Here is an 11,754-nt window from a genome sequence, read left to right as displayed (position 1 = left end):
ACTTTTGTTTAACTCTGAGGAAGTGGGTATAAACCATCATATACCTCATCAACCAAGGAGGTAGCATCTCATTCTGTAGCCAGAATTGGGAGAGAGTACCCTGCTGGGGAAAAAACATTTCCTATGTTACAAATGAAAGGGAAACCAGCTGAGTCTCTTGACTTGTGGGAGGAAATATGTCCTAGAATTTAGCATGGACCTACAAAGGGGCCATGGATCCAGAAGAGTTCTTGGATATGGAATCACTTGTGAAGTCAAATATTCCTAATGTATATACTAAATCATCTGTGAGGAGACTTCAATCTCTACCTCTGTGTAATAGGGGGAAAACTGGACAGTTTAAATAGAGCCAGAAATCCAGGAAGGAAATGTGAAACATTGGTAAGTAAAACAAGGTCAGGAGATTATTACCATGAATATAGTCCACTTGAGAAACATTATGGGGCAGGTGGGGAAGATGGTGGCGAGGTAGGTGGGAGCAGAGCCCAGTTCTCCCTGTGCCCAGCTGGAACACTTAGCAGATCTTCTGAGGAACAGAGTGAACAGCCAATGGAATCCCAGCTTATATGAAGTTTGGAGGCAAAAATTCACAGAGGACATTGAAAAACATATGGTGAGGAGATTGAACTGGGATGGTAAGGTCCCTGGGATCCTCACAGGGACCAAGACTGCTGTGGTTCCAAGGCCGAAGCCTACCACAGGATATGCAGAGGAGAGTTAGAGCACCAGCTCCCTCCCCTACCAGAGCAGGGAGGGCAGCCCGGCACCAGGAGGGAACTGGATGCTGGAAGTCACTGGGGGAAATGGAGATGAAGTGGGAGACAGACAGAAGCAGTACAAATTTGCTGGGACTGTGGACATTGGCACCAGAGAAATTGAGGAGCCAGGTGACACCTGGAGAAGGGAGAAGTTGGTCCTTGTCGGACCCTGGCTCGGATAGTCTCCAGACAGGCTGCAAAGTCAAACTATATGAAAAGCTGTGTACTTGTTAAGAACGGTGGGCAGCTGCTTTGTAAGGAACTCTCAGCAGTGGCTGGCGCACCCTGAGGGAGATTTTAGAGCACCTGGAGACTGACAGCATAGCTGAGCAGAACCTTGTGCACACAGCTTGTCTCGGGCTCCACACCCAAAATTCACTCATGCTGTGCACCTGAAGACTTCCAGAGACTAAATAGCTGAGCAGAACCACATACACCTGGCCTGTCTTGGGCTCTGTGCCCAAGATTGACTCACACTAGGTGCCTGGAGACTGAGTGGCTGAATTGAGCCTGGCAGCTCACAGAGGACCTGGGCCAGTGGAGGCCAGGAAATTGTGACCCAGACCTGGTCCCCATTCTCTCAAAATCACAGAAAGGGAGAAAAGAGAAGCCCAGCCCCCCTCTTCCTGTGGCATCTAGGAAGACCAGTAGAACTCGCTGAACAAGTTTAAAGTCAGTAGGGGGCTTAGTATTATTTTTTTTTCTTCCACCAACTGAGACAACAAGATGTGGAGTTACAAAGGGTCCAGAGACAGATCAAAAAGAGGAGCGCAAGGCTAACCCCCCAAACATTGAGAAACTGAGAAAAATGTCACTTTGCTGTCCCATAGAGCTGGCATTTTATTGTTTATGTGTATTATTATCGTTTCATTATTTTTACCACTTTTATTTTATTAGTATTCTTTTGTTTCTCTTCCTTATGTTTAGTTTTCCTTGTTTTATTTCTCTGTTCAATTGCATTGTCTGGTTTTCCTTATTCTCTCTTTATTGTATTTTAATTATCCTTCTTTCACTTCACCCATGTTCCAATAACATACAATTCTTGATCGGGTACTTTCTATTCTGATTATCCAAATCACATATTTCTTGTACTATTATTGTTGTAGTACTATTGTAAATAACTATTGTTCCATACAATTGTACATACTATACAGCAACCCTCCCTGATCTTAGCCGACTTCACTTCAATCCTGAGCATTATTATTATTGTGGTTAATTCTATTCTTTCTCACACTACACCTACTTTCTATCATTTACTCTCACTATATCTCATCATCTAACCTTGCACAAGTGCTCTGTTTTCTGGATTCAGCTCACAATCATCCTCCCCTCCAAAAAGAGTCTTACCTCTCTTTCACCTTTTATAAAAAGGGGATAGTTGGATGAAAGATCACAGTTAATGCTATATTTAACCAAAGAATCTCCTATCTCTTCTCTACTTGCTGGTATTTTAAATCCCATAAAATACTCTCCTGCTGTCTAAAGCCATTTTGCCTACCCCCTGCCACTGATCACATACAAGAATAGGTGGGAACTGTGAACATCAGTATACCTGCTGGAGGAGAAAAAACACCGACAAAGGAACCATCAAAAGGTAACACCCCAAGTACAACAGGAGAGCCCACACAAACAGAGAAAGGGCAAACCTAGAGCATCCAGACAAGGAGATCAAAGAGACCACACCACTGAACCTCATAGAATCCCTACCATAGAAGTTCACCCTGCAAAGCACCTACCAAAGTCAAACATCAGGAAGCAAAGAAACAGAGTCACCTAAAATGGAGAGACAAAAAAATAACATGCAATCAAAAGGAATAGAAGACTCCCTACTAAAAGAGCTAAACAAAATGGCGGTAACCAAACTATCAGATACAGTTTTCAAAATAACGGCTATAAAGGTGCTCAGGGAACTCACAGACAACTACAAGGAACTGAGTGAGAACTACATCAGCATGAAAAAGAAAATAGAAATTATAAACTAAAACCAGGAAGTCATGACAATAAAATCTCAGATATAAAAAACACATTGGAAGGAATTATAAGCAGGCTAGAAGAAGCAGAGGATTGAATCAGCAAACTGGAGGACAAGGTAGAAAAAACACCAAGAATGAGCAAGAAAAGGAAAAGAGACTCAGAAAGAATGAAGAGGTATGAAGGGAACTGAAAGACAACATGAAACATAATAATATCCATATAATAGGGATACCAGAAGGTGAAGGAGAAGACCAAGGGATAGAAAACATGTCTGAAAAAGTGATGATGGAAAACTTCTCTATTTGATGAGAGAACAAGTCACACAAACCCAGGAAACACAGAGGATCCCAATCAGGAGGAACCCAGAGTTCCACTTCAAGACACATTATAATTAAAATGGCAAAATTCCAAGACAGACAGAGAATCTTAAAGGCAGCAAGGGAGATACAGGAAGTAACATACAAGTGAGCCCCAATAAGGTTAGCAGATGACTTCTCAGTGAAAATGCTCCAAGCCAGAACAGAATGGCAAAAAAATATTCCAAGTAATGAGAACTAGAGGCCTGCAACCAAGGCTACTTTACCCAGCAAGGCTCTCAATTAAGATGAAAGGCCAAATAAGGAGCTTCCCACAAATAAGAAGACTCAAAGAATACACCTCCTCCAAACCAGCTATGCAGGAGAGGCTAAAGGGTGTGCATTAAGAAAAGGAAGGAAGAGAGAGAGAGAGAGAGAGAGAGATGAACACAGGTACAAAAAAATTGCCAGTGAATGAGTACCTATCAATAATAACCTTAAACATAAACAGATTACGTGCTCCAATCAAAAGACATAGAATAGTTGAATGGATAAGAAAACATGACCCACACATATGCTGACTACAAGAGACCCACCTCAGGACAGAAGACATACACAGACTGAAAGTGAAGGGCTGGAAACAAATTTTCCAAGCAAATGGACAGGAAAAATAAAAAAGCAGGGGTAGCAATACACATATCAGAAAAAAATAGACTTCAAAATAAAAAGGGGGGCATAAAAAGAGACTCAGAAGGTCACTTCATAATACTCAATGGAAGAATCCACCAAGAAGACATAAACATTGTAAATATATATGCTCCCAACATAGAAGCACCCAAATACATAAAGAAAATCTTGGAAGATTTCAAGAAATATATTGACAGCAACACAATTATAGTAGGGGATTTCAACACCCCACTATCAAAAATGGATACATCCTCCACACAAAGTATCAAGAAAGAGATTGTGGCATTGAACAAGGGTCCTAGATCCAATGGACTTAACTGATGTATACAGAGCCATTCATCCCAAAGAAGCAAAATACACATTCTTCTCAAATACACATGGAATATGTTCAAAAATAGAACACATGATAGGACACCAAAAAAGCCTCAACAAATTCAAGAAAATTGAAATCATATCAAACATTTTCTCTGACCACAAGGGAATGAAACTAGAAACCAACCTCAAGGAAAAAACTCAAAAACACTCCAAGTCATGGAGATTGAACAGCATGCTACTAAACAATGAATGGGTCAAAAATGAGATCAAGGAAGAAATCAAAAAGTTTCTGGAAACAAATGAAAATGAACTCACAACAACCCAAAACCTATGGGACACAGCAAAGGCAGTCCTGAGAGGGAAGTTTACAGTGATACAAGCCTACCTAAAAAAATAGAAACATTTCAAATGAACAACCTAACCCTACGCATACAAGAACTTGAAGAACAAGAAAGACAGCCCAGAACAAGTAGAAGGAAGTAAATAACCAACATCAGACCAGAATTAAACAACTTAGAGACTAAAAATACAATTCTAAGGATCATAAATCCAGGAGCTTGTTCTATGAAAAGGTAAACAAAATGGATAAACCATTAAGCAGACTTATCAAGAAAAACAGAGAGATGGCTGAAATAAACACAATCAGAAATGAAAGAGGAGAGATTGCAGCTGATACCACAGAAATACAAAGGATTGTAAGAAGTTAATACAAAGAACTATATACCAACAAATATATTTTTTCACCAAACATTTACTGAGAACATCCTCGGTATTAAGCATTGTGCTTGGTCTGTGGGAGAAAGTGGTGGCTATCAGGGGCTTCCTATCATACGTAGATGGCCCCAAAGGTACTGCCTACCCACCTAACTTCCTCTCTGCCTCACTCACTGCATTCCATCCTCATTGGTTCCCCTGGATTCCTGGAACATTCCAGCATGCTATTGCCTCAGGTCCTTCTCTCTCTTGGGAATTGTATTTCCCCCAGAATTCACATGGCTCACTTCCTCACTTCATTCAGGTTGCTGTTCAAGTGACCCATTCTCAGATTGCTGCCCAAAGCAGGCCTTACCTGACCTCTTTTTAAAATAGCATCCACCATCACATGCAAATCCCTTATTTTGATGATTCTGTTACAAATCTATTTGTTTATGGTTTGTTGTCTTTCTATTCCACTACAATGTTGAATTTCAAATACCTAGAGCTCTATCTGAAATAAAGAATGTGCTAACACTATTTATAAATTAAATGACAGAATGGCCAAAATTACAGTTATTACCTCACAGAGCTTACAGTTTAGCAAAAGATATAAAAATATATTGAAAAGTTAATAGTGTAATAAGTGTTATGATTGTGAAAGAACAGAATGCAGTGGAAGAATAAGGGGTAGCCCTTTACCAAGATGTGGAGGAAATGATCTCTAAAGCCAAGCATGGGAAATGCCAGAGTTGAGAGAAAACATGGGCCATTTATGAAATAAAAGTTCAGTTTGACTAGCAGAGCGCAAGGCAGCATAAAAATGAGACAAAAGGCTACACAGCTTGGAAAGTCCTTGTAAACATATTAAAGAGTTTGGATTTCATCCTCAGAGTAAGGGGGTTATATTAAGCATTTTAAGCAAGGAAAAGTAAAAAGTGATCTGTGTTAGAAACATTGGTCTGTGTGCAGTGTGGAGAATAGACCAAAGAAAACAAGACTCTAGGCAAGAAAACTAGCTCTGGGGATGGTTGTAATAACATAATTGAGACATATGATGGTTTATACAAGGACAGAGGCAACAGCAGTAAGTAAAATGGCTGGGTTTGGCAGATATTTGGAGGAAGGGTACAATTCATAGGATTCGGTGATTCATTTGCTGTGAAGGGTAAAGGAGACTACATAATGCTGCCATTCACCACCACCCTCTTTTTATTTACATAGCATCTATTAACACTCTGTAGGATTAGTATTCCATGGAATACATTGTAGGAAATGCTGGTCTATACAAAATTACTGAATCTGTAAGTATAAATACTACAAATCATGGAGAACTACAGGTATATATAAAACACATCATTGGTCATATTCCTTTTAGCAAATAGTCAGAATGAATAAAACCACAGTAGTAAAGGTGAACAGTATTGGGTCCTGTGGTTTTACTACCAGTTGAACTGACTCTGAGCAATAGATCTAATTAAACCTAGTCAATATTCATTGACATAATAAGGAAGTTTTATTAGTAAAAGTTGCCAGGTAGAGTTGGTCTAACCAAGTTTACCTCTTTGAATCAATTATTGTATTTGAAGCCCTGTTTACCTGTGAAAAAGACTCTGTTCTTCCTCCCTAAGATAGGAATGTTTTTATTCCTGCTGGTCACATGGGTCAGGGCTGCACACAGTACCTGTGGAGGTACTTGAACATTTCAGCATCTGAGGTTAGGGTCAGGCTACATTCAGAGAAAACCTGGATTCAGATGCCACTGGAAAATTAGCCCATGAAGGTCACCCTGTCATAGTCTTAGTTCCTTGTTCTCCAGTGAGCTGACACCACTTCACAAGCATGGAGCAGGTGAGACAGAGACGTGGCCCTCCAAGGACAGTGCAAAGCTGACAAGGGAGGAGCCATTGTTGAAGTCTGTCACCTTTCCTGAAGCTCCTGCCTTCAGGGTTGGGGAGGACACCCTGACTCTCAGGAAATTTCTGCCATCTTCCTTCTTGCATCCCAAGTAGTCCTGCACCTCCAGCAGGGTGTCTAGCTGATCCCCCTGCAGTGAGTGTCTAGAAGGCTGAGAACGGTGGCTCTGTTATGTGCGGCACTAGAGGTGGTGGTCATGTGGGTGAAGGGTCTAGGTGGGACATGATTCCCTGTATTCTCAGCTCAGTCTCTGCTGGTGAAACTGCTGGATCCAGTGGTGCTTTAAGGTGGTTCTGAAGGTGTTCCATTCATTCAGGGTGATAGGGGTTCTCAACCTGAACAAGACTGAAGTATTGATGGAAAAGAGCTATATTATTAGCAAACAATATGGCTTCTTTTTCAATATAAATTATTATTGTTTAGTTTACACACATATCATTGTGATATAATCATATATCAAAACTGAATTATAACTAGTTTTCAGTTAGAAGTCATTGGCTTAAAAATTAACTATAAAAAATAAGTACATCTTATTTCAAAATTGAATTTGAGGTATTTACCTTTGCCATCCCCTCACTTGACTTATTTTTTGTTTATAAAATTCATAGCCATACTATAGACAATGTGGAAAACAGCAATTTTTAAAAATTTTGATCTTACATAAGCTCTGCTGTCTTTAATGTTATTTTTTATCATAAATATGCTTTCTTTTTCTTTCCATGTGTATAGTATCTAGTTGTAATCATACTAAAACATAGTTCTAATACAATTTTGGAGTTAATACCCTATATCATCAACATTTTAATATTGTTACATAGTTTTCATGATCATTATTTTTAATGGTTTTATAATATTCTATCTAGGGTATGTAAAATGGTTTGTATACCAACAATATTACTCTATTGGATTATATCTACTTATTTCCATTTTACAACTCACTTGAATATTTTCTAACTCTTCATTTATGGCATTTCTTTTTGATGATGGATTCCTCGGAATGAAAGTACCAGTCCATATTGTTTTTACAATTCCTTAAAAATTTTTTTCAATTACAGTTGACATTCAATATTGTATTAGTTTCAGGTGTACAGCATAGTGGTTAGAAATTTGTATAACGTATGAAGTGACCCCCTCAATAAGTCTAGCACCCACCTGGCCCTATGCATACTTATTACAATATTATTGACTATATTCTTTCCACTTTACATTCCCATGATTATTTTTAAAGTACCGATTTGTACATCTTAATCCCTTTACCTTTTTCACCCAATCTCCTAACCCCTCTGTCATCTGGTTACCATAAGTCTGTGGTCTTTATCAATGAATTTGCTTTTGTTTTGATTGTTTATTTTGTTTTTTAGATTCTACATATAAGTGAAATCATATTATATTTGTCATTTTCTGTCTGACCTATTTCACTTAACATAATATTCTCTGGATCATTCATGTTGTTGCAAATGGTTAGATTTCATTATTTTCCTAGCCAAGTAATATTCCATTGTATGTATGTACCACACCTTCGTTATTCAATTATCTATTGATGGACACTAAGGTTGCTTCCATATCTTTGTGATTGTATGTGAAATGACTTCCTTTGCCTTTTGTTATAGCCTTTATGTTGAAGTCTATTTTGTCCGATATTTTTTTCCATTTTCATTTGCAAGAAATATCTTTTTCCATCAATTTACTTTCAGTTTGTGTATGTTTTTCAGTCTGAACTGGGTCACTTGTATACTGATGTGTATGGGTCTTGTTTTCTTATGCATTCAACCATCCTATGTCTTTTGATTAGAGTATTTAATTTATTTACATTTAAAATAATTATTAATGGTTATTTAGTTATTGCCATTTTATTATTAAGATTTTTTTCTTCTTAAAGACTTCTCTTTAACTTTTCATGTAATACTGGTTTGGTGTGGATAAACTCCTGTTGGTTCCCTTTAATGTATTTTTTTTTCAGATATTGTATTCTTCATTTCTGACTGCTTCTGTTTGTTTGTTTCCTAGCTCTTTGTTGAATTTCTCACTGAGTTTAAGTTCTCACTGAGTTTATCTATTTTTCTCCTAAGTTCCTTGAGCATCCTATCACCAGTGTTTTGAACTCTGTCTCCAGTAGATTGCTCACCTCTATTTTGTTCAGTTCTTTTCTTGAAGTTTTTTCATATTTTTCTTTTCTTTCTTTTTTTTATTGTTCAAGTACAGTTGTCTCCATTTTCATCCCACCATGTGCCCCTGCCCCACCCTTGAACCTACCCCCTTTGGCTTTGTCTGAGTGTCCTCTATACATGTTCCCTGATGGCCCTTCACCTATTATCCCTCTCCCCTCTCCACGCTGGTAACTGTCAGTTTGTTCTTCATTTCAGTGTCTCTGGTTATATTTTGTTTGCTTGTTTGTTTTGTTGATTAGGTTCTACTTATTGGTGAGATCATATGGTATGTCCCTTTCACTGCTTGGCTTGTTTCACTTAGCATAATGCTTTCCAGTTCCATCCATGCTGTTGTGAAGGGTAGGAGCTCCTTTCTTTCTGCTGCGTAGTAGTATTCCATTGTGTCTTTTCATTTAGAATGTGTTTCTTTGTTTTGTCATTTTGATTGCCTCTGTCTGTGTTTCTTAGTGGTAGGTAGATCTGCTATGTCTCCCAGTCTTGGCAGGGTGGCCTTATGTAGCAGGTGTCCTGTGGGACCCCATGGCACCATCTGCCTGGTCACCTGAACCAAGTGCTCCAGGGGTGCCCCTTGTGTGTGCCCTCCTGTTCTAGTTAAAATTTGATGGCTGTTGTCACATCTGTTGATAGACTGACCCTCGGGTGGACTGGCTATGACTACAGAAGATGAGCTGTAGTGCAGAGGCTGAGTCCATGGAGTGGGATTCACTTTAGCAAGGTTCTGGCACCTGCCAAGTCCACCATTTGGATATGTCATTTATGGAGCTAATTGGATTGTGCTCTGATGTGGTCTAAAGCTGGCCACTAGATTTGTTGGTTGTGGGGCTTGTTGGAAGGAGCTCTGGTGCAGACTCAGGTAAGCTGCTGCCTGTGCCTGGCCCTCGGCCATGTGGAAGGAGCTATAAAGTGATCCATGGTTTGTAGCTCCCTGTGCTAAACTTGGAAGCACTTGGGAGAGACTATTTTGTGAACTGGGATGACTAGCACTAGTGCCACAGGCTGCTTAGTAAGCAGTTCAGGGCATGCTGAGTCCAGGAACTGCTTATTTGGGGTTTGTAGACCTTTGAGAAATTTTAAGAAAATCTGCAGTATGGGTGAGGCTAGCCACTTGTGAGGAATAGTCAATGAAAGAGGTTCAGGCTAGTTTGCAGATTGATGAGGCAGGGTCTCAGGGAGACACCAGGGTGGGGTGAACTGTGTTAGCCAAGTTGATGGATACTCAGATACGGTGCCCACCTGCACCTGCTAACTGGCTGGAACAAAAGAGCAATGGTGCCTGCCAATGTGTCTGTCTGGGAGAAAGCTGCCCCTCCACCCCTCATCCTGAAGCCAGACTACCAGTTATTCCTCACATGTCCCTGGTGCTTTTCAAACTTCTATCCCTTTCCTGGTGTTTAGGTTGAGTGTTTGTGAGCAAGTGAGTCTGCACAGGCTCTTCAAGAGGACACCTAGGTCTACAGAAGCCCTGCATTTCACCTGGATGGAATCCCTGCTGATTTTCATAGTCAGATGGTGTGGGGACTCCTCTTCCCGGCACTGGTACTCTGAGCTAGGTCACCCTTGCTCCTCAGAGGACACCTCCAAGCCAAGATATCCCTCCCAATTTTTTAACTTCCACACATTGGTGTGGGACCAGACCATTTCATGTCTCCACCCTTCCTCCCACTCTTGACATGTTTTTTTTCTTTATATACTTAGTTGTAGGACTTCTGTTCAGCTGGTGTTCAGGTGGTTCTCAAAGGTAATAGTTCTATAATTTAGTTGTAATTTTTATGTAACCATAAGAGCAGGTGAGCACAATATTTACCTCCTATATCATCTTTACCAGTAGTCTCCCGATTGCACATATATTGTTGAATTTACTAATACATTAGTCAAAAAACATGAACATTTTTATTATTCTTGACTGTCAAATACATTCTCAAGATAAGAGTTTATATTGCCACCAGCAGTGTGTAAGATTACCTGTTAAACTTTGTGTTTCATTGGTCATCATAGCAAAAAAAAAAAAAAAAAGTGTATCAGTTATGAACAATGCTCCTTAGCAATAGTATAAGACAATTATTTGGCCAAATGAATGCTATCATATTTATCTGGACAATGAGGTGACTGGAGGAAATGTACCCCTGATTTAAAGTCTGTCCAATTCCAGGAGTCTTCTATGGAGGTACACTTAGCTAGGGTCCTAAAATGAAGTGGATGAGCTGGACAGAAAACTTATCCATTTGTTTTGTTCATTGATTTGCTCATTTTTTACTTTTTGTTTTGTTTTGTTTTGCTTATTTTTTACTTTTGTTTTGTTTACTTTTATTTTTACTTTTGTTTACTTCTGTTGTTTAAGCTCACTGCTGTTTAATATTTATATGAAAAGGCTTAAAGCCCAGGTATACTATTTCCTTTTCATAACTATTATCAAAAAATTTTAGAACACCATAGCAGCACAATTTACAATAGCCAAGTAATGGAAGCAAACGAAGTGCCCATCAGTAAATAAATGGATCAGAAAACTATGGTACATTAACACAATGGAATTGACAACATATTTAGTTGTGCCAAAACAATTATATAATATCACATATATCATGTTTTAATAGACAATTGCTTGAATGAAAAATTTATATGAATATCTATCATCTTTTTGTAATTTTATTTTTTCAATTACAGTTTACATCCAATATCATTTTGTATTAGTTTTTGTTGTATAGCATAGTGGTTAAACATAGGGAACTGTTCCACACGTGGGAAATGTAGCCCATCTCCCACTTGGAAAAGCCAGTGGGGAGCGAGGTTCGGCGGGCAGGACCCATGCCCACAGACAGGTTCTCCCATGGTGAATCAGGCCTGCATTTACCTAGGCTGCTATGAGACTTGTTTTTGCTAAAACTCCCTCAGCCTGGATTGAGGCAGCAAATGTTTACTGAGTATCTTTAACTTCCTAAAGTCTGTCCT

The 11,754-nt window shown here is 39.2% G+C and overlaps 1 pseudogene; it reads right to left on the bottom strand.

Annotated features, from left to right (window-relative positions):
• Nucleotides 1–6,318: 6,318 nt before the first annotated feature.
• Nucleotides 6,319–10,798, bottom strand: LOC112314239 (NXPE family member 1 pseudogene; annotated as a pseudogene).
• Nucleotides 10,799–11,754: the final 956 nt, after the last annotated feature.

The sequence above is a fragment of the Desmodus rotundus genome, chromosome 5 (assembly GCF_022682495.2).
Source record: "Desmodus rotundus isolate HL8 chromosome 5, HLdesRot8A.1, whole genome shotgun sequence".
NCBI lineage: Eukaryota > Metazoa > Chordata > Mammalia > Chiroptera > Phyllostomidae > Desmodus > Desmodus rotundus.
This window is presented reverse-complemented; position numbering and strand designations above follow the sequence as displayed.